Below are 22,046 nucleotides of genomic sequence, written 5' to 3' on the forward strand. Positions count from 1 at the left end.
AGTATATACCAACTCAATTTTGAAAACATCTCAAGAACAAATTTGGATCATTGAACACTAATGATACAAGACTTGCAAGCTGTAATATTACATCAAAAAACAAGGGAACACACAGTCATTAAAAAAAAAAACCAGGATATTAAGATGGGGGAAAAAGGTGGATTGTAAAAGAGATTCAGAAATTTACTCTTGAACATCAAACAATGAATTTCATTATGCATATATACTTCAAAATATGTATTTAATATTTTGTTACAAGGCTGTCACATTGAGGATTAAAATACTCCTGAACAAAGTCATGGTATTTTCTATTGCTACATATGCATGGTGAAAGTTGGGCAATAGATAAAGGTCAGAGGATGTGGTAGTTACATAATCTGGTGTCAATTTGGAACTTCGGAGGATTAAGAGTGAAGAGGTGGAACCTAGTCTGTCACACGGTCATAGCCAATGAGTCCTCTGTGTGGACATGGCCTTTCCCTGAGGATTCTGGGAAAACTCTGGGATTTCTTCCTTGAAGAAGAAGATCTGCCTCCCTCTGTTCACTCCCTTGGAGACTCTCTACTGAAAATGCTGACTATGTGAGACAACACTCTACTGATAAGACAAATGGAACTACGTTAGTGCCCTGAGCTGGAGGAGCCGCATGGACTTACCCTGAAGCAACCAGACCACAGAAGCCAGAAAAGCCATGTAAAGACCTCTGCCAGTGCTGAGATACTTACAAAGCCATTGGATCTAAAGACTTTCTATCCGCTGGCCTGTGATCATCCTGCATTCGGTGAGTTGTGTATGTTTTGTGAGTCTGAAGAGGACTTTATAGATTGGTATCAGACTTAAGGGCTAATATAGGAATTATAGACTTGTACTGAACTGAATTGGGATGCTTTCTTAATGTACAATTACCAGTTATATAAAACTATCTCTTATACACACATGAGTTTCTAGGATTTGTTTCTCTGGTTTATTTGGACTAATACAGAGGAGAATAGATACATGGTAATCAAGGTGTTGGAGATTTTTTTTTTATATTGAAATTGTCATGGAATACCAAAGAAAAACTGGTCTGTCTTAGAGGAAATACAGACAGATTTCTAATTGGAAGAAAGAATACTTTTGACATGTTATCCTGGAAGACTTGATTAGCTCTGGGATGATATCAGGAACATCATTAATGATTGCTATAGTTTATTGTGCCAGCCTGGCCGATAAACACAAGTAGGATTAACTAAAGGGCAGAGGGATTAATGGCTCGGTGAGCCTCACCTTGGTTGTTCTGTGCCTCAGTTTAAAGGGGTACACTACCTGTGGGATGCCTAGCCTGTGGACTGTATCGCTGTAAGTTGAGGTCCCTTTAAGCCCACATGATTGGAATGTTCATCTATGGAGCTGGGGACCGACAGTTGATGACAGTTGGGGACCTGCCTTGCTGTTTGCTGCTTGGATATACGTAGCCCAGCTCTCTCTACAGAAGGGGACTGGCAACTGGTGGCTCTCAAGCCTTAAAAGACTGCTAGTGTCTCCCTGCTTCATAATTTAACTGTTAATTTCTTGTATTATCTGTATAAAATTTAATGGTTCATTTCTTGTATTATATATCTATCTTAATAAATATATTTATATATAATTACTAGCAATCTGGTTTGTCTCTCTAGAGAACCCTAACACAATGATGAAATCAAAAGTCATTAAAAAAAACAGGATAGAAAGAAACTGCCTAAGTGAATTTCTGAAGAGACTCAGAAACGTGCTATGTATCTCGAGTAGCTAGCACAAGTCCAAGAAAGGATGAAGTCAAAGACTGAATGAAAATGTCAACAGGCAGCTAAAGCAGACAAAGCCAAATATTATACTGGAATGTACAAAGACCTAGAGATAGAAAACCAAAAGTGAAGAACACATTCAGCATATCTTAAATGGAAAGAACTCAAGAAGCATGTCAAGCTTCAAATTGAAATATTGAAAGATTCCCTTGACAAGGTGAAGGAAGCATCAAAGAAGATGGAAAGAATACACAGAGTCACATTAGTCATTTTGTACAGAGTCGTACAAAAAAATATAACCATTCTACATTCCACCATTATAAGAGCAAGAACTGATGTTGCCGAAGGAAGAAGTTTAGGGTACCCTGAAAGTATTAGCTACCTACAGGGCTTCAGGAATTGATGAAATATCAATAATAATCTTTCAGAAACCTGAAGAACAACTGGATACACTCACTTGTCCATGCCAGGAAATTTGGAAGACAGTTACTTGGCTAACTGACTGGAAGAGATCCATATTTGTGCCCTTTTCAAAAAAGGTGACCCAGTAGAATGCTGACATTTTAGAAAAATACCACTTATATCACATTCAAGAAAATTGTTGCTGATGACCATCTAACAACTATTACAGCCTTACATTCATGGGAGCTGCCAGAAGTTCAGGTAGAATTCAGAAGAGGACATGGAACAAAGGATTTCATTGCATACTGATGTCAGATGGATCTTGGCTCAAAGCAGAGAATACCAGAAAAATGGTGACTTGTGTTTTATTTACTCTGCCCAGGCATTCCGCTGGGTGTATCAAAACAATCTGTGGATAATCTTGAGAATAAAGGAAATTCCAAACACTTCATTGTGTTCATTTGGAACTTGTACATGGATCAAGAGGCACTTGTGCAAATGGAACAATAGAATAGGGCATGCTTTAAAATCAGGAATGGTGTACATCAGGGTTATATCCACTCACCATACTTATGAAGATGAATGTGGCTTCAGGCTTGGAGGAATTCTTTTTAACAATCTGTGAGAGGCAGATGAAACACTTTGTTTTCTGAAAGCAAGCACTTGAAGCAGTTTCTGGCAAAGATTAAGAATTTTGGTCTTCAGTATGGATTACAACTTAATGTAAACCTCCCAAAGGTTCAAAGGTTGCATCATGATAAATAGAGAAAATGTTGATGTTGTGAAGGATTTTGTCTTACTTGGATACAAAATCAATGCTCATTGAAGTAGCAGTCAAAAGGTCCTAAAGAGATGCTGCATTAGGTAAATATACTGCACAAGATATCTTCAAAGCATTGGAAATCGAAGATGTTCCTTTGAGAAATAAGGTGTGCCTGCCCCATATCACAGTATTTTCAGTTGCCTCCAGTGCATGTGAAAGTTAGACTTTGAATACGGAAAACCATAGAACAATGGATGCATTTGAATCGAGGTGCTGGAGAAGGATTTTGAAAGTATCATGAACTGCTCAAAGGACAACCCAATCTGGATTGGAAGAAATAAGGCCAGAGTGCTCCTTATTGGAAAGAATAGCAAGACTTCCTCTTACATACTTCAGACATGTTTTCATAAGACATCGGTCCCTGGAAAGGAGAGGGGCACCAGCCAAGAGGGAGGCTGTCAGTGAGGTGGGTTTTGTCGTGCACCTGAAATAATGGGAATGATTGTAAGAATGGTAAAGTGGGGCGGTGTATCACCCTGCTGTGCATAAAGCTGCTATTGGATGGCATGGACTTGATGGCACCTAACAATAACAACAACAACAAAAACAACAACATGAGAGACACATCCCTGAATGAGGACATCAGGCTTTGTAAAGTAGAGAAGCAGAGAAAAAGACAAAGATCTTTCATCAAATGGATTATCATAGAGGTTGCAACAATATGTTCAAAGAAAAAATAAATAAAAATTAGGCAGGGACAGGTTTGTGGAAATGTTTGTTCTTTTGTGCATAGGGTCATTGTGAGTTGGAACTGCTTTGAGGGCATAATACAACAATAGCAACAAGTGATAAAATTTTTTTCAGGAAATTAACATATGTTATAATAAGTGCTATTGGTAATATTCAGAAAGAGTAAGATGTTGTTTTAAATAGACCTTGGAAAATGTCTTCTAGAGGCAGAGAATGAAATAAATATTCTTTTGAGGTCAGAGAAGGCCAAATATAGAGATTGATTTTTCCATGATTTGAACATTAAACCTGTAATAACAAAAACTATACAGAAAATGGTGGGCATAGAGGATCAGAATATATTCAATTCTCCATTTAAATGAAGATAAATTGAGGATGTGACCATTTTATGTGAGAAATAGTGTGCTCTGTTGGACCTGAGTTTGGACAGGTATTTCCCCAAGTTCAACTATTGAATCTGACAGACTTTACACAGATTGCCTGCTACTAGGGATTGAAATGGAGTAAGTAGCTACTTGCTCATTTTTTCCTCATAGAATTTATTTTTTAACTTAGTGTATTCACATACTGGGCTCTGGAAAAAAATCACTCTGTTTTTAAATAGTATCCAATTGAAAGAGTTTGTGACACAGACTGTGGATAGGAGAGCATATAGTATAGAAAAATTAAAGCCTGTGTACACGGAGAAAAGCATATCAGAAAATGAGGTACTAAATATTCTGATGAATTTGTTAAAGTGTAATGGCACATTATGCATATTTATGTGTTCTCATATTGGGTAGCTCTTGAGTGGACCCCAAGAGGCGTTTATTTTCAGATGTACAAGGAAAATTAGGATATTTCTTCCATGTTAAATTTTGTCTCATTGCTCTTAATTGTATGTTTAAACTTTCTTTTGTGCTAACCTATTGTGTTAAAGGAGACCAAAAATGAATCAGTAGTGAGATCTTAGAGGAACACACACACACACACACACACACACACACACACCATCTGAGAAAGAGATCTAGGATTTGACAGACTAACACATTAAAAAAAAAAAGCTCATTTATTAACTTAATGACTAGTATACAGGTGATATTTTGTATTACACAAAAGAGTAGCTTAAAAAAATAACTAAGTGTCAAGGTCAATATTAAGGCAAAAAAGGTATAAATCAACTCAAGAGGGAATTGAATCAACTTTTAGAAAAGAGCAAAATCAGCGTACTGAATTGATTATTTAGAAAATAAAAGTATCTAAATCAAGTCTTTATCAAAATCATCAAAGTATTGAAGCCATTTTTTGATGTTTAAAAATTTAAAAAATTATTATCTTTACTAAGTTAACTTTGTTCTTCACTTTCTCAATTTATCTTAAGTTTTTGAGATACTTGATGTAGTTTTCAATATAGAATATGTTTTTGTTTGTTTATTCATGTTGGGTTTTTCGCAATGTGCTATATCATTGGGTGTCACCCTCTTGAATTTTTGTTATATGTTTTTTGTTTGTTTTTTCTGTTTTTGAGGATATTAAACCCAGAATTGATAAACCTATCGAAACAGCAATAGAATAAGGGTTTGCGGGACAGGTGTTAGGGGGGGCAGGATGTACGGTGGTGGTGGTGGTGGTAAAAAGGAGCCAATGTCAAGACTTCAGGAAGGAAAAGAATGTTTGCAAACTAATTGGGATAGTAATTGTGCAATAGTTCTCGATGTGATTGAAATATGGAATGATATGATATATGTATTACCCCCCAATTGGAATAAAATATATATAGAGAATTAAACTATCTGACACAGGTAAAAAGATACTATAATTTTACATTTTTTTCTAAAACCTAAAATGTTGTTAGATTATTATTATCTATCAGATGAATTTTGCTTGCTGAAAGTGAGGAGGACTTGAAGACTTGCTGACAAAGATTACGGATTGAAGCCTTCAATACAGAACACAATTCAATCTAAAGAGTATCATAATCCTCACAACGGAACCATTAGGTAGCATCATGATAAATGGAGAACACATTGAAGTTGCCAAGGATTTTGTCTAGCTTGCAACTGTAATCAATTTTCATGGAACCAGCAGTCCAAATTAAAGATACACTGCATCAAGTAAATCTGTTGTACAAAATCTTATATCAAAAAGTATCAAAAAGTAATTTGTTACTTTGAGGACTAAGGTGAACCTGAACAAGGCATTTTCAATTGCCTGCATGCATCTGTCAGTTGAACTCTGAATCCGGAAGACTGGAGAATCACCGGTTCATTTGAGTTGTTTTGCTGGACAACAATGTTCAAAGTCCCATGGTGTCGAAAGGACAGATTTATCTCAGAAGAAGTACAGCCCGAGCTTCCTTAGACAGAAGGATGGCCAGACTTCATTGTACATATTTTTAAAATATGGAGAGACTGGTTCCTGGAGAAGCACATCATACAGTAAAACAGAATGTCCTTGAGATGAATTGACACCAGGGGTGTAACAATAAGCTCACACATAGGGGTAGTTGTGAGGTTAGTGTCATGCAGTGTTTCCTTCTCTGTTCCTAGGATCTGAACTAATTCATTGTCATCTAACAACAACAATCACATCATATCAATGACGAAAACATCGTTGTGTATGAATAACTTGACAAAATATTTACTATTATATGGATAAATTTTATACAAGAGATAAACCCTTGGCTGACCATTCTAACAATGCCAAAAAGTAATTCTTATCCTTGACAGCATCTTTTACTTTTTTTAATTCTCATATGTCAAACTTTATTTTACCTCTGCTATACATGATGTTGAGGTAATTAATTGTTCATAACTTTCTTTCTCTTAAAAACAGCATTATCAATTCCATCGTCACATAAAGTGATTCTGTAAAATAGGGTAGAATTGCTTCTTGGTGTTTCCTGGGACTGTCAACTTCTACGTAGAACAGCTGGAGAGTTTGCATCACTGAACTTGTGGTTAGTTATCCAACACTTAATCCAATGTATCACAAGAGTTGTTTTCCAAAAAGCATTAGCACATATTAAATAGTCCATTAAGGAACATGTTGGCACTGTGGAAATATAGGTGTTGGGGTTGGGGTGGGGGAATCTGGCTGCATCATAGAGGGTACAATCCTATAGTCAGCTTCAAAGATAGAAGAATGGGGCTCTCTGCTCTTTGTAAGATTATACAATCTTTGAAACACTCTTTAGGATTGACAAGAATTCAGAACACTCGTTTGTGGTGTTTTGTTATTGTTGTTTTATGCTTTCCCCTTAAGGAGCCTTGGTAGATTTCTAGGTTAAGATGTGTATGGTAGCAGTAAGAATTCACTAGATAGTCCTGGAGGTAAGAGGAGTCAATCTGCTCATCAATTTCAACACAAGGTTCTGGCCCAGGTCCATTCACAGCTGCGGAGCACTTTGAGGAAAGTTCAAGGAATTCCTTTTAGAGCAGACTCAGCGCCTTCCGTCACCACTTCAGAACACTATAATACATTTCTACTATGTGCTATAGGAACTCCATGAATCTTAATAGGTAATAAATAATTAATAAGCTGCTCTTTAATCTAGGAGGAAAGACGGGGCTGTCTATCCCTTAAACAGATACAGTCTCAGAACCCCAGAGGGGGTTGTTATGGATCAGCATTGACTCAAGAGCAGTGGTTGGGTAGGGTTTGAAGCTATGCATACGGTTTTCAGCGGCACTTGCCTTCAAATTGGGCATCCTGAGTCCTTCTCCATTATCTGTTCTTAGTCTGGAAGCAGGCTGAAACCTATTCACTCAAGGGTGACCTTGATGGCATTTGAAAGGCCAGTGACTTAATTTCCAGCATCATAGTAACACACAAGCCACCACAGTATGACAGACTGACAGAGAAATGGTAGTACCATGGTACCATGGACTCCTAAAAGGACAAACCAATATGTCTTGGAAGAAGTATGGTGTGTTTGTCTGGGGTGGCTAGAGAAACAAATCCAGAGAGACACTCATATGCATACAGAAAGATCTTTGTCTACAAGAGCAGTTGAATATTGAGAAAGCATTGCAGTTCAGTCCAGGAAAAGTCTATAAGTACAACATTAGCCCTATGTCTGATACCAATTTATTAAGTCCTCTTCAGACTCAGGAAACACATGAAATGATGCCAAGTGCAGAAAGATCACAGTCCAGTAGGTTGGAAGTCTTGTGAATCCAGTGATATTGTAAGCATCTCAGCACTGGCAGGGGTTTCCACATGGCTTCTCGGGCTCGAGTGTCTGGCTCCATCAGTCTCTCTCCATGTGTCTTCTTTATAGGGAGGTCTCACAGGAGGTTAGCCTTTGTGCTGCCTCCACCTAGCTATTTTATCATCTCCAAATGAGGACATCAGCTGTGATCTGATTGACAGGCTAAACCCCACCCCTTCACTCTAAAGTCTCAAATTGACAACAAATTATGTAATGACCACATGTTACCAGAGTGCTCCTTAGAGACAAGGATGAGAACACTTTGTTTTACATACTTTGGACATATTATCAGGAGAGACTCAGTCCATGGAGAAGGATATCACGCTTGATAAGGGGAAGGGCAGAGAAAAAGAGCAGACCCCCCCTCCCTCAAAGATGCTCTGACAGTCTGGCTGTGACAATGGGCTCACACCTGGGAAGAGTTGTAAGGATGGTGCAGGACCATGCGATGGCTTGTTTTGTTGAGCATTGGGTCTCCATGGCTTGCAACCAACTCAAAGGTGCCTACCAGCAACATCAATCTACGCCTGATAAATTGGTTGGTATCAAATTTCAATTGCGTATTTCCTTAGTGTATGTTTGCAAAGACAGCAGGCACCATACACCATGCTTTTATTAAAAATCAAAACAAAAATCAACTCGTTTGTGATTGTCTTATAGAATTCATATTCTTTCATAAGGTTCTTATTTAAGATGGTTTTGAACACTGGGAGAATGGAGTCATTTAAAATCTCGGGGGCCCTTTTAAAAGTAAAGATGTAGTAGAGATCTATATATTAAAATATTCTTTGGATTATCCATGTGAAATTTATATTTAAAGCAATTTCAAAGTAGGCTTGGTTTTATTTTCTACTCATCAATCTTTTCATTAGGATGGATTCGCGAGAGAAAGAAATCCAGAGATATGTGTATAAGACAGAGCTTAGTATCAAAATAATAATTATATATCAAGAAAACCTCCCAGCCCAGTTCAAATCAATTCCTTAAGATACATTCCAGTCCATCAGTCACTCTTCAGGTTCTTGTGTCCACCTGCAATGATACACCATTCAGGATGTCCCCGGCCAGTGCATACGAAGAAGTGTGCTTCTGAGGGTGGTGGAGACATCACAGGGCTCTGCTTGTGCTCAGGTGTCCAGCAAGCAGGAAAGTCACGGCAGAGGGAAAGGCAGGGGAGGCTCCATGACCCCTCCTTATGAGAAGGTTACATCCACAAGCAGGCAACATCAGGCTATGACCTGATTGACAGCTCAGATATCATTCACACCCTTTTATATATAATCAATTTGACATGAAATTATTAACTACCACAATTTCTGATTCATTTTGCTTTTCTGTTATGAGCTTTAATTTTAATAAATCCAAAGATAATGGTAGAGAAAACAGTTATCTGTAAGCTGTCATCATATAACTTATATTGTAAATTAACCACGATATTTTCTACTTTACATTATACTGTATACTACTTGTTTCAATTAATTTTGAGTTAAATGATTTTGTTAATGTACAACTCTTAACATATTTTGGGGTTATGCATATGCTTAGCTTTGTAGAAAACCAGAAATTTCACCTCTACCCTCATATCCAACTGTCTAATAATTCATTATTTTAGCAAGAGGATTATCTACATTCAATAAAATTACCAGAACACCAGTTCTATTGCTGAAATCAAATCATGTTATTCATTACTGTCAAAATAATAAGAACAGTGTGCAAATTTAGCCATCTTCTTTTTGCTTCTTTTGTGAGTATGTGCCCAAGAAATACTAGCATGTTAGAATAGGAATTCCAAATAAATACACCTTCATCATTTTAATTTATTAGGTTTAAGCTTGCTAAAGTTGAAATAGAAATTTCCAATCAATCCTCAATTACAATAATCAATGTGTGATTTATACTTTGTTTCAGTGGAAGAAGTTTTACCAGAAAAGTCACAATGAAGGTGTTCCTGGAATCTAAATTCTTCAATTGTACAACTATCTCATTCATATGCTTATAAATTATATAGAGATACAAAAAGAAACAAGATACACAATGTAAATCAATGGTTAGCCTTTCTTCTAGTTTTTCGAAAGATATTTGCAGTCTTCCACAAAAATATGTGTTCATTGTGAAAAAGGAATTAATCAGCCTTTGGGAGAATTAACAGAAACTGGCTCTGAATGGACACTAATTCCTGGATATTCAAAATGTTTTGAAGACTCCCCATTGAGAGTGGAAGCATATGGTGGTGAAGTTATTAATGGAGTCTCAATATCGTTTCAACTCACAGTGGGTCCATATTGAATCCCTGAAAGGTGGAATATGAACTATTATTGTAGGAAAAGCCGAGTGACTCACTCACCACAAGTTTTCTCATTGTCTGTGTCAATTTCATACTCTTCAGGTCTGGAGGTCTTGGTTCCAAAGGGAAGAACACTCTCACCTGGAGACAAAGCACTGATTCCATTGAAATGGAAGTTTAGAACGCCTTCTATCCATTGTGGACTCTTCATGTATCTGGATCAATAGACAAAGAAGGGATTTTACTGTAGCGAGTGTTGTGATTGATCCCTATTGGCAAAGATCATTTAGATTTGCATTGCATAATGTACATGAAGAAAAAATAATTCTGGAGTCCAGGAGATGCCTCAGGTTGTGTCTGAGAACTACTATGTCCTGTGATGAAGGTTAATGATAAACTAAAGCACCCTAAACTGAAATAACTATTAATATCATGACTCTTCAGACATGAAGATTTGGGTCATGCCATCAGATGGAGAACCAATACTAGCCAGTTTCCTTGCTGAGGGCAAAGGAGACACAGAATGGGCAGTGGAAAGTCTTAGTGCCAGCTATAGACACGTGACAGCTGCAGAAATAAGGACTATAACTAGTAGGAGTACATACAAAAGCATCAAATACACTTGTTTTGTTTACTTATAAAACATGGAATGGAAATGAACTGAGTGTGTTTTCAGTTAAATAATTGTATCCTATGAGGTGTATATTTGCTTTTTTTTTGGTTTGGAGATTATATGCAGTTAAAGAGTTGTGTATATGTCTCAATTTGACAAGAGTTGGTCTGTGATGGTTAGATTTTAGATCAAGTCAATGTATCAAAGTAAAGGTGGAGATAGAGCCCAATTAATCATGGTGTAGTCTGATGACTCTTTGGGGATGTGGTCTTTTGCCTAAGTAAGACCCTGAACAGAACAAAGCTTCTGCTAGGTGTCACCTTCGTGCACTTGTTCACAGTCCCGGCAGTTACATGAATCAGGAGAAGCCTCCAGCTATTACATCTGACCTACAGACTTGAATTGGACTTACCTACTTCTATAACTAGGCAATCCATTTATTAATGTAAATCTCTCTGTATATAGTTATGCTTACAAATGTCATTGGTTTTGCTTCTCTAGAGAACCCAACCTGACATAACATTCAAACAGTTTTGGAGCTTTGATTTTTGCTAATGCATTCATTGAAGCTTGAAATTCTTCCTCCAGTCACTTTGATCTTGAGCATTCCCTACCTCCTGATAGAGTCGAATGCCAACAATTCCTTTTGGTACAATGACTCTGTGTGTCCCTTACATCTTTTGATATTTTCTGCATCTTTTGATATTTTGACCATAAAACAATTCAATATTGCAACTCAAGATTTTAGTTTTTCACAAGTTTTTTAGCTTAAAAATATTGACATTCATGATTTTCTCAACATTTTGTAGAGCATCCAGTTTTCCTAGGGTCTACTCAATCTATTTCACATTCTATTAAATGATGTCTTGCTGTGATTTTTTTCTTATTTTCAATGACATTCCATCAATAAGCAAAGATTTCAAAAGCTTTGTTCCATCCAAGTCATTAATGTTGATTTTATTTTAGTGGGGGAACTTTCTCTAGTCTTATTTTGAGGGGATTATTTTCCAAAATTATTGAGGTAGTTACATAATTTCATATTAACTTGATCTATAAATGTATGGGGTGGAGCCTAGCCTGTCAATCAAGTCATAGCTGGATGATGCCATCTTGTGGGTATGGCCTTCTCATGAGGATTCTGGGAACTTCCTCTCTCTTTCTACTTCCCCTTCCTGTTGCAAAGCCACACTCAGGGAGTTGGAGGATCATATGAAGACCTGCACCAGTGATGAAATGCTTCCACCACCATTGGATCCACAAGACTTTGCACCCACTGGCCTGTAATCTCCCTGCATTTTGCATTATTGCATGTGACTATGTGATTCTGAAGTGGGACCTATGGAGTATTGTCACATTTGTGGGCTAATGTTGGATTTATGGACTCTTTGTTAGTTTGGCTAGACTAGAGAAACAAATTTATAGACACTCATATGTGTATAAGAAACAGGTTTATGTACAAGTGCAATTGCCTATTGAGAAAACATCCTAGCCCAAGTTCTTAAATCTGATATTAGCCCCTATGCCCAATATCAATTATGGTAGTTACAAAATCTGGTATCAATTTGAGAGGGTTAAGAGTAAAGGGGTGTAGTCTGGCCTGCCAATCAAGATATAACCAATGACTGTGTGGGCATGGCCTTATCCCAAGAATTCTGGGAAATCCTGATTTGCCTTCTAGGAGGCTGGAGAGACTCTCTCTTGACTCACCCCCTGGGGGATGCTCTACTGACAAGTCTGACTCCCTACGAGACATCCTTGAGGAGAAGCCACATCTCATTTTTCCAGACTTATGGACTTGGACTGGAATGGGTTGGGAAGTTTTCTTAATGTACATTTCCCCTTTATTTAAAATGCACTTTTATACACATATGAGTTTCTATGGATTTGTTTCTCTAGTCTACCCAGACTAACACAACAATCTATAAAGTCCTCTTCAGACTCATGAAACACACGCAATCACACCAAATGCAGGAAGATCACAGGCCAGTAGGTTAAAAGTCTTGTGGATCCAGTGGCATTGTAAGCATCTCAGCACTGGCAGGGGTCTCCATGTGGTTCCTTAAGCTCTGAAACACTGACTGCATCAGGGTAGCTTAGTGTGACTTCTCCTAAAAAAATGTCTTGCAGAGAGTGAGCTTAGAAAGAGTTTGTCGCCTTCCTCTAAGAAGGAATAAAAGGAGTTCCCAGAATCCTCAGAAGGCCGTGCCCACACAGAGGTCTCATTGGCTATATTCTGATTGACAGGCTAGGCTCAACCCCTACACTCTTAATCCTCAAATTGACACCAAATTATGTAACTATCACAGACTTGACCTGGACTGGGCTGTGATGTTTTCTCAATACATAATTGCTCTTTAATATAAAGCTCTCTTTTACACATATATATGTCTCTGTATTTTTTTCTATAGTCAACTGGCCTAAAAAAACTATATCAAACAATGTTCTGCTACATAGGTAAGGTTTTCCATGGCAACCTCTTAAAAGCGAGACACCTATTCATACTTCCTAGTCTGTTAAAACTTGTCTACCACAATTTCTTTGGACAGAGTTTGAAATTCCAATGACATTACTTCCAACACCAGGGCAACATACAAGCTACTAAGGCTCAGCAGACATGCATTACTAATTGGAACATGGAATGCATTTTACTATTTTGGAATTCATTTTCTGTAACTACTGTGTCAACTTGGGAGAAAGACAAATTTTCTGCTCCAGTAAACATTTAAAGTTTTAGAAACACAGGGGCAGTTCTACCTGTGCTACAGAGTCCTTATGAGTTAGAATCAATTCAGTGGCACAGAGGGGTTTGTTTTTTGGTTAGTGTCGGTCCACCTTATGATGTACTTCTCCTGGACTTGTCCCTTACATGTCTGAAGTATATGAGAAGATATCTTGCCATCTCATTTATAAGGGGTATTCTTGCTCTACTTCTTCAAAGACAGACAATGGTATACTTAATATCCCTCACCATCAAAATTCAAATGCATTATTTCTCTGCTCAAATTATTTATTTTTCACTTTATTTCTCACATTTTTATGAGATTTCTGTGTCTTTTTGGGTGGTTATGTTAGATCTTAGATTGCATCTTCAAATAATCCTGGTTTCTGTTCTAAGTGTGGCTAAACTGGGGTATATTATCTGTATCATCAATAGCTTTCTCCACCTATTAAAATGACAGTGATTTTTTTCAAGAATGTACTCTTCCTAGAATTGCAAAGGTATAAAAAAAATAAAACCTTCAATCCCTGAGTGCTTGTGTCATATCAAAGCTGTTAACCACTTTTTGGCAATGAAGTTTACATATTTGAAACCAAAATGAAAAATGAGGGAAGTAAACTATATTAAAAAAAATGGGCTCTGAAAGCTACATGGAAAAGCCTGGGTGACCAGATATTTAAAGACTTGTTTATTCCCAACTAACACATCAAACTGATCTCCCAGTGATTTCCTCTTCCAGTGAAATGTAATGACCTCATGGCATTTCTGGTTGTTAAGAAGTTATACAGAACATTAAAAATAATACTTTAAATAAATCACCATCATACATTCAGATATGACTTTGATACTATTTTGAATCACTATATGTGTGGTGAGAAGTCTGAAAAGGGTATCGAGTTTATTCTATCTTCTTTGAATCCTGGTGACTATGTTTTTATTACTCGTTTGTCTTTAATCCACTACCCTTGAATGAGGCTGTAGATTTTGACATTTTCCTAAGTAATAGAGATAGTAAATATGGTGCCCCTTGATCATGCTTGCTAGATGAAAAGCTTGATATCCTGCCTTGCCCCAGATTGTTGGCTTTTTACATGTCTATGCCATGAGAGTGGGGTCATGTGGCAAGTTTTGGGGACAGCCTCTAGGATGTGAAGCAGCTATCAAGCTACAGAAGCCTGGGAATTTAAACAGCACAAAAAGATCAAATTTTCCAACAGCATATGTGAATCTAGAAACAGATTATTTCAATTGAGAACCGAGTTTGGATAAGTCCTATAGTCTTTTGAAATCCTAAATCAAACTCCCAGATTAGCTGTTCCCAGATTTCTGACCAGAGGAAACTCTCTGACAGAGTTTATGCCCACCCATAGTGATGCTCCTGGACGAAGTAGAACTTCCTCGGGGGTTTCTGAGACTATACATCTTTCTGGAGCATTATATAGTATCAGAAACATTATAAATAAATATGAATTGTGGTGTTGGGAAAGAGTATTGTGCATATGAGTTGTGCTGACGAAGAATATTGAAAGTACTATGGGCTGCTAAAAGGAAACACTGATCTATGTTGGAGGAAGTAAAGCCAGGGTGTACCTTAGAGTCAACCATGGCAAGGATTTGTCTTATATACTTTAACATCTTTTATATTCTTATTAAATGCTTTTACTGGAGGCTTTTACATCTCTTATCACATTCCATGCATTCATCTAGTGGTGTCAAGTCCATTTGCACATATGCTGCCATCATTTTCAAAGCATTCTCTCCCCACTTGAGTCCCTGATATCAGCTCCCCATTCCTTCCCTTTCCCTCCCCTGACCACCTACTCTCACAAAACCTTGATAAGTTATAGATTATATTTTCCATATCTTACACTGTCTTCCATCGCCCTTCAGCCACTTTTCCATTGTTCATCCCTCTGAGAGGGGATTTAAGTTGATCTTTGTGATCAATTCCCCCTTTCTCCCTCTACCCTCCCCTAATCCTCCTGGTATCTCAACTCTCATTGTTGGCCCTGGGGTGTTTATATGTCCTGAATTTCCTGTGTTGTGGACTCTATTCTATAGCAGTGTGCATGCTATGGTCTAATCCAATTTGTATGGTGGAATTGAGGTCATGATAGTGGGGAGAAGGAAGCACCAAAGAACCAGAGGAAAGTTGTGTGTTTCATTGGTACTATACTGCACTCTGACTGGCCCATCTCTTCCCTGTGACCCCTCTATGAAGGGATGTCCAATTGTCTACAGATGGGCATTGGGTCTCCACTTCATGACGCCACCCCCTCATTCACCTTGGTTATGATTTTGTTCTGGGTCTTAATGCCTGTTACCTGATCCTATGAACACCTCATGATCATCCAGGCTGGTGTGCTTCTTCCATGTGGGCTTGGTTGCTTCTGAGCTAGATGGCCATTTGTTTATTTTCAAGCCTTTAAGACCACAGACACTATATCTTTTGATATAGGGCACCATCAGCTTTCTTCACCACATTTACTTAAGCACCCATTTTGTCTTCAGAGATCATGTCCGGTAAGTGAGTATCACAGAATGCCAAATTGTTAAACCAAAGTATTTTTGTGTTGAGGGAATACTAGAGTCAAAGGCCATTGTCCATCTGCAACTTTGATTCTTAGAATATAGATAGGAGTACATAGTTCTAGTCCTCTTTCTCTCTATATATATTTTTCAATATATTTTATATATATATATATATATATACATACGTGCTTATATTTAGGCCTCTATAAATGTCCTTTGCCTCCTGGTTCTTTCCTCTCTTTCCTTTTACTTCCCTCGTCCCACGATCATATTCGGCCTTCATTTGGTTTAATAACCCCTCGCTGCTACATTGCCCTTAATTAAGCCACATTAGACTTTCTACACCCTTCTCCCCATTGATTTTAGTTCCCTTGTTGTTCCCTTGTCCCTGGGTTAGTCACCTCCCCCCACACACATACCTTCCTTTCTCCCACCTCCCCTTCTCCCATACTGCCCTGGAACCACTGATGCCATTCTTTTCATCTATAAATTATTTATCCTGCCTATTTTATCTAGTTAGGCATGTAGATGCGTAAATAAGTGAAAAACCCCAGCAAAGCCAAATAAATCAACAAAGGAAGTCAAGATCAACAAAACAATAACAGCAAAAACAACACAAAGAAAGGCACCGACAAAAATGGTAAGACCTATACGTAGTTCAAGGTCTGTTTGTTGGCCTTTATGAGTGTTTTAGTCTTATGAGGTACCACACTCTATCTGCAAAGTCTATTTTTGGTATTCCCTAGGGACTTCATCACTTTGCTCCCCTTGCTGCTCTGTTACATGTGCTTAGTGTTTTGTCCTAGAGTGATGGGGTCAGATTGTGCACATTTCCCACATAGTGTCTCCAGTGTTGTCTCCCACAGTGCTGTGGTTTAGTGAGGGATGTCATGTCTCACGGTGGAACAGGCCCTGTGGCTCTCTCTGTGCATTGTCTGCTCTGAGCAAGAGTATCGTCCTTGTGGCTTGGTGGGCCACGATGTCCTCCCCTCCCTCTCAAACCCTTCGTGTTTCTCTGTGTGCTCTAACCAGACGTGCACCTGCCCCCAAACCCCAGCACTGTCCTCTGAAGTGCATTTTTCTGGAGGTGGCAGGTGTCCACATAGTTTAGTTGGGATTTGGGCCAGCCCTGCAGACCTCTTGATTGGTTCCGTGGTACATGCTGGTAGGTTGTATTCATGTCTTGGTGCATCAGGCTGAAGCTTTGTCTCGCTCTCCCACTCCTATGGAAATATAAACAATCCTCTCCCCTTGGGTGGGTTTGTGCCTGCTTCCCACCTATCCATGATTTTTTCCCTCTTCATTCCCCCTCTAATAGTTGGTTGCTGTATGTGTCCCTGGATTGGGTTCAGCCCCTGCCATAGTTGCTGGACCTCATCCCAGGGATGTATGTATAGAATAGCTTTTCCCCTAGGCCCTATTTTTGGATTTGGGTTTTTTTTTCTCGTTTGTTTTTTAAGCCTACCTCAGTGGACTTATATTGTACTTTTCTTTTGTGCTTGACTTAGGTCGCTTCACATGATTTCCTCCAGTTTCTCCCACGCGGCCATGTGCTTCATGCGGCTATCGTTGCATTTCCGGGATGAATAGGACACCATGGTGTGTACATACCACAGTTTTTTGATCCAGTCATCTGTTGATGGAAATTTGGGTTTTTCCATCTCCTTGTAGTTGGGACCTGTGCCGCGATGAGCACCATAGCCCAGATGTCGGGCCATGGTTTGTTTCTTGCCTCTTCTGAGTCTCTGCCCAGTAGGGGCATTGCTGGGTTGTATGGTAGCTTAATCTCCATTTGTTTTAGATTTTGTCAAATAGTTTCCATAATGGTTGTACATACCTACAAGTTCAATAGCGGTGGACAAGCATTCCTATCCCCACACAGACCCTCCAACATTTGTTACGTTCTGATTTTTTGAATTGGGCTATCTTTGAGGATGTTAGGTGGTATCTCATAGTGGTTTAATTTGCATTTCTCTCATGGCTAATGAACGGGAATATTTTCTCAGATGTTTATTGGCTATTTGGATTTCTGCCCCTGTGAAACTTCTGTTCAGGATGGACATAGTTTTAAAGACACACCAGCTCCTGGAAGAGGACACCGTGTTTTGTTAAGTGGCGGGGTGGAAAAAAGAGGAAGGCCCTTAATGAGCTGGGCTGGCACAGTGGCTGCATCAAGGAGCTCAGCCACAGGGACAATGGTGAGCACGGTGCAGGCCCTGCAGCTTTCCTTCAGTTGTGCACAGGGTCACTGTCTGACAGAGCCCAATTGACAGCACCTAACAACAACAACGACGACTCTTTATAGAGACAGAAGCTGATGGTCTGACTGCTGACATTGCAGTTAGCAGCCTGAAACATGCTTCACTCTGCTCCCTCGACCCATGGAGACTGTGAAGTAATAAGCACATGCTGCTAAAGCTGTGAAAGCTGCGATAATTTAATAAGCAGAAGCACACACATAACATAAGATGGAAAGGAATGATTTCAACTTTTTAAATTATCACATAATAACTTCAATATTTGGGGTATGAGTCTTCTATAAGCCATAGTTCTGATATCTCCTTATTTCCAAATCTAGTAAACTAATTGTTATAAAAGATCATAGAAGATTAATCAATGTAGATCAGAAAGACACTTAATTTCTAAGTATTAGGACTAACACATTTTGAATAGGCTATTAATCATAGACTGAGCAAGTATTAAGTGAATATATATACCTCTGATACTTCAGTAGAAAGGATAACAAAAAATTATAGAGACATTGATAAAAATATATTTAAAAAGACAAATGATGTAGATTATCCAAGCATTCTTTACACTTTCTTCTTTGAATAAAGAATTTTAAGTGTTTATCACACTCATGTCACGCAGAGAGAAAGACTGCAAGCAGTGTAGATAAATTCACTAAAAGCATTAGAAGAACACATCTTAATTTTACCTTTTTATCTATCACTCCCAGTCTGCCCAATTGCTTATGGATTGCTTTTATAGACTAATTTATTTGTTGGCTGGTAAGAGAATCACGAGCAGCACATGTCGGAATACTTTCTCTATCAAAACAGTAGTCAGCTGCTTTCTACAGGGATGGCTGATGCCAGCTGGCTACAGAATGGCATTGGCTCCAGCTGTGTTTTGAAGCCACATATTTCATGATTTCCAGTCCAATCAGATGTACTAGCATTGATTGAAATTGGTCCTGAAAATGCATGCAAGGCTGAAATGAATACAAAAATTGGATAATGCTATCCCATGAAAGAACCACTAGTCAGGATTTAAGATAATCGATCACATTACAAAAATATACCAATACTCAATAGCGTTAGAGCATTATGGTACTTTCTATAAAGAATTTCATGTGTAGATGACAGTACATGCATATATTGGAATATACTTTATAGAACAAAGTGCGAACAAAAAACAAGAGCAAAAATGTTGTCATCTTTGATTGTTAGTCCAATTTGCATTTTAACAAACACTCCCTGAAATATTTTAGAGTGCATTTAAAAATAGACAATCTCTTATAATTTTTAATAAATTTATTATAAAATACACCTATTCACTAAATCTTAGTGTCTCAATTCCTCTAAGTTTCCATTCCACTATGAACAATATTAAGTTCTTATTATGTGTCTGGTAATTGAGAAGCAAAGATGAGTGTGAAAGTAGCATTGTTCTTGTGATGTTAAAAGCAAAAGGAATACTGGGGAAAACTTAGGCTTAGGTGCTATGCTAGACATTTGCCCTATATGGTTAAAGCTGAGATAAAGGAATAATGAAGGTTCATATTAGAGAGAGTGAAAGTTCTGCATTGACTTCTAATATGTGAAGGGATGATCCAGAAGAGGAAAGACGAGGCAGGAAGAGATCCTAGGACAAACCAATAGATAAGATGGTTGGATGTCAAGATTATTTGGACAAAGGGTGATAGAGTGGTTAATTTTAGGGGAAGGGAGAATTTTGATAAAGTTCCAAGTTACATGGGAGATATGAAACGGGTGTATTGAAAGGTATGTGAATGGTAAATTGAAAGATAAAGTAAATTAAAAAGACATGAAATGAGGGAAGAGCTGCCAAAATAGAAATTAAACTCAAGTAAAATTTAAGCAAGTGAGAATGAAGAGAAATACAATAGAAGGACAAGTGGGACAGGTTTATAGGTGAGAAAACAAAATAAAAACAAAAGTTTTATTTTTGATGACACATTTTCTGCTATTTAGATAATACAGTATATAATGATTGTAGTTCATTGTTTTCATTGGGCGTATCGATTACAATAATAATAGTAAATATTGTGATTTATAGAAGTCATCTGAAGGTATTTCCTAATAATAATATGGGTTTTACATGAAGTCTTGTCATATCTCTACTACCTATTACTAAAATCACTAAATTTATTTAATGAGAATTTTGAAAATAAAAAAGGCCATATAACATAGATATAATCATAATAAACAGAGAAAAGTTTGAAATTGTTAGTTATTTTACTTATATATATGATTCATGTCATGGAAGTAGTACTCAATGAATTAAGTGGTATATTTAATTGGACAAATCTGCTGTGCAAGAGCTTACTGAAATGTTAAACAACGAAGATATCACTTTGAACCTGACCCAAGTCATGTGTGGGAAAAAAAATGGACAATGAATTAAGAGCACCAGAGAAAAATTGATGGATTTTTTTAAAAAGATCATTTTTCGAGGGCCCTTACATTAATTTCATTGAGCATATTTGTACATATGTTGCCGTTGTCATTTTTTAAACCCTTTCTATATGAGCCCTTGGTATCAGATGCTTTTTCCCCCTACCCCCTTCCACCTTGGTGAGCCCTTTAAAAATTACAAATATTATTATGTTCATTACTTACACCAACCACTGTCGCCCTTCACCCACATTTCTGTGGTTCACCCCCTATAGAGTATGGAGACATATTGTACACATGTGCATATATATATATATATGATACATGTAAAAGGTGTTGTATTTTGGTCATTACAATCAGTTCCCCCTTTCACCCTTCCTTCCCGCCCCCACTGTACGCCTACCCTCTTGATATCTTGATATCACCCATTTTTGTTTCTGAGAGGTATGTCTGACCTGAATTTTGTGTTTCGTGTGCTCTTATCTGTACCAGTGTACATGTTCAGGCCTAGCCTGCAGTGAAAGGCAGGGCTGGGGTCATGAGAGTAGTGGGGTTTGGAGGTGAGGCAGCCTCAAATATTGTGTTTCATCGGTGCTATACTGCGCACTACTTGACCCATCCCTTCCGTGTGATCCTTCTGAGAAGGATGCCCTATTCTCTACAGGTGAGTTTTGGGTCTCTGCTATGACATCCCCCTCCTCGTTCTCAACAATATGTTTTTTGTTTGTTTGTTCAATTGTTTGGGGACTTCTGACGTCTGTTACCTGATCCCATCAACACCTCATGATCACACAGAGTATTGTGATTCTTAATTTTGGTCTTGTTCTTTCTCTGCTAGATGGCCACCTGTTTACCTTCAAGCCTTTAAGACCCCAGATGCTGTATCTTTTGATAGCCAGGTACAATCAGCTTTCTTCACCACATTTACTTATGCTAGCATTTTGTCTTCAGTGATTGTTTAATGAGGGTTAGCATCACAGAACGCCAGCTTGTTAAAACAAAGTGTTCTTGCATTGAGGGAGGGATTGAGCAGAGGCCCAGAGTCTGTCCACTTCCTTAATGTATTGTCATATAAATATATATACATAGTTCAATACCTCTACTTTTATGAATTAATGTATTCACATAAAAGAACACCTATGATTATACCTCTATCCACAGCTTTGCTTCCTAGATCTGTTTCCTTTTACCTTCCTCCTGTTCCCACGATCACACTTGCACTTCTTCTGCCTCTAAGTAATTTCCCTTAGCTAGATAGCTGTAACACCACAGATGGAGGACAAATAAGGAATTAAAAGCAACAATGAGGAGTATGTAGAGATCCGGTAGTGTTGGATTTAATTAATTTACTGACAAAGATTAAAAAAGGAAAAACATAAACTACCAAG

The sequence above is a fragment of the Tenrec ecaudatus genome, chromosome 3 (assembly GCF_050624435.1).
Source record: "Tenrec ecaudatus isolate mTenEca1 chromosome 3, mTenEca1.hap1, whole genome shotgun sequence".
Taxonomy (NCBI): Eukaryota; Metazoa; Chordata; class Mammalia; order Afrosoricida; family Tenrecidae; genus Tenrec; species Tenrec ecaudatus.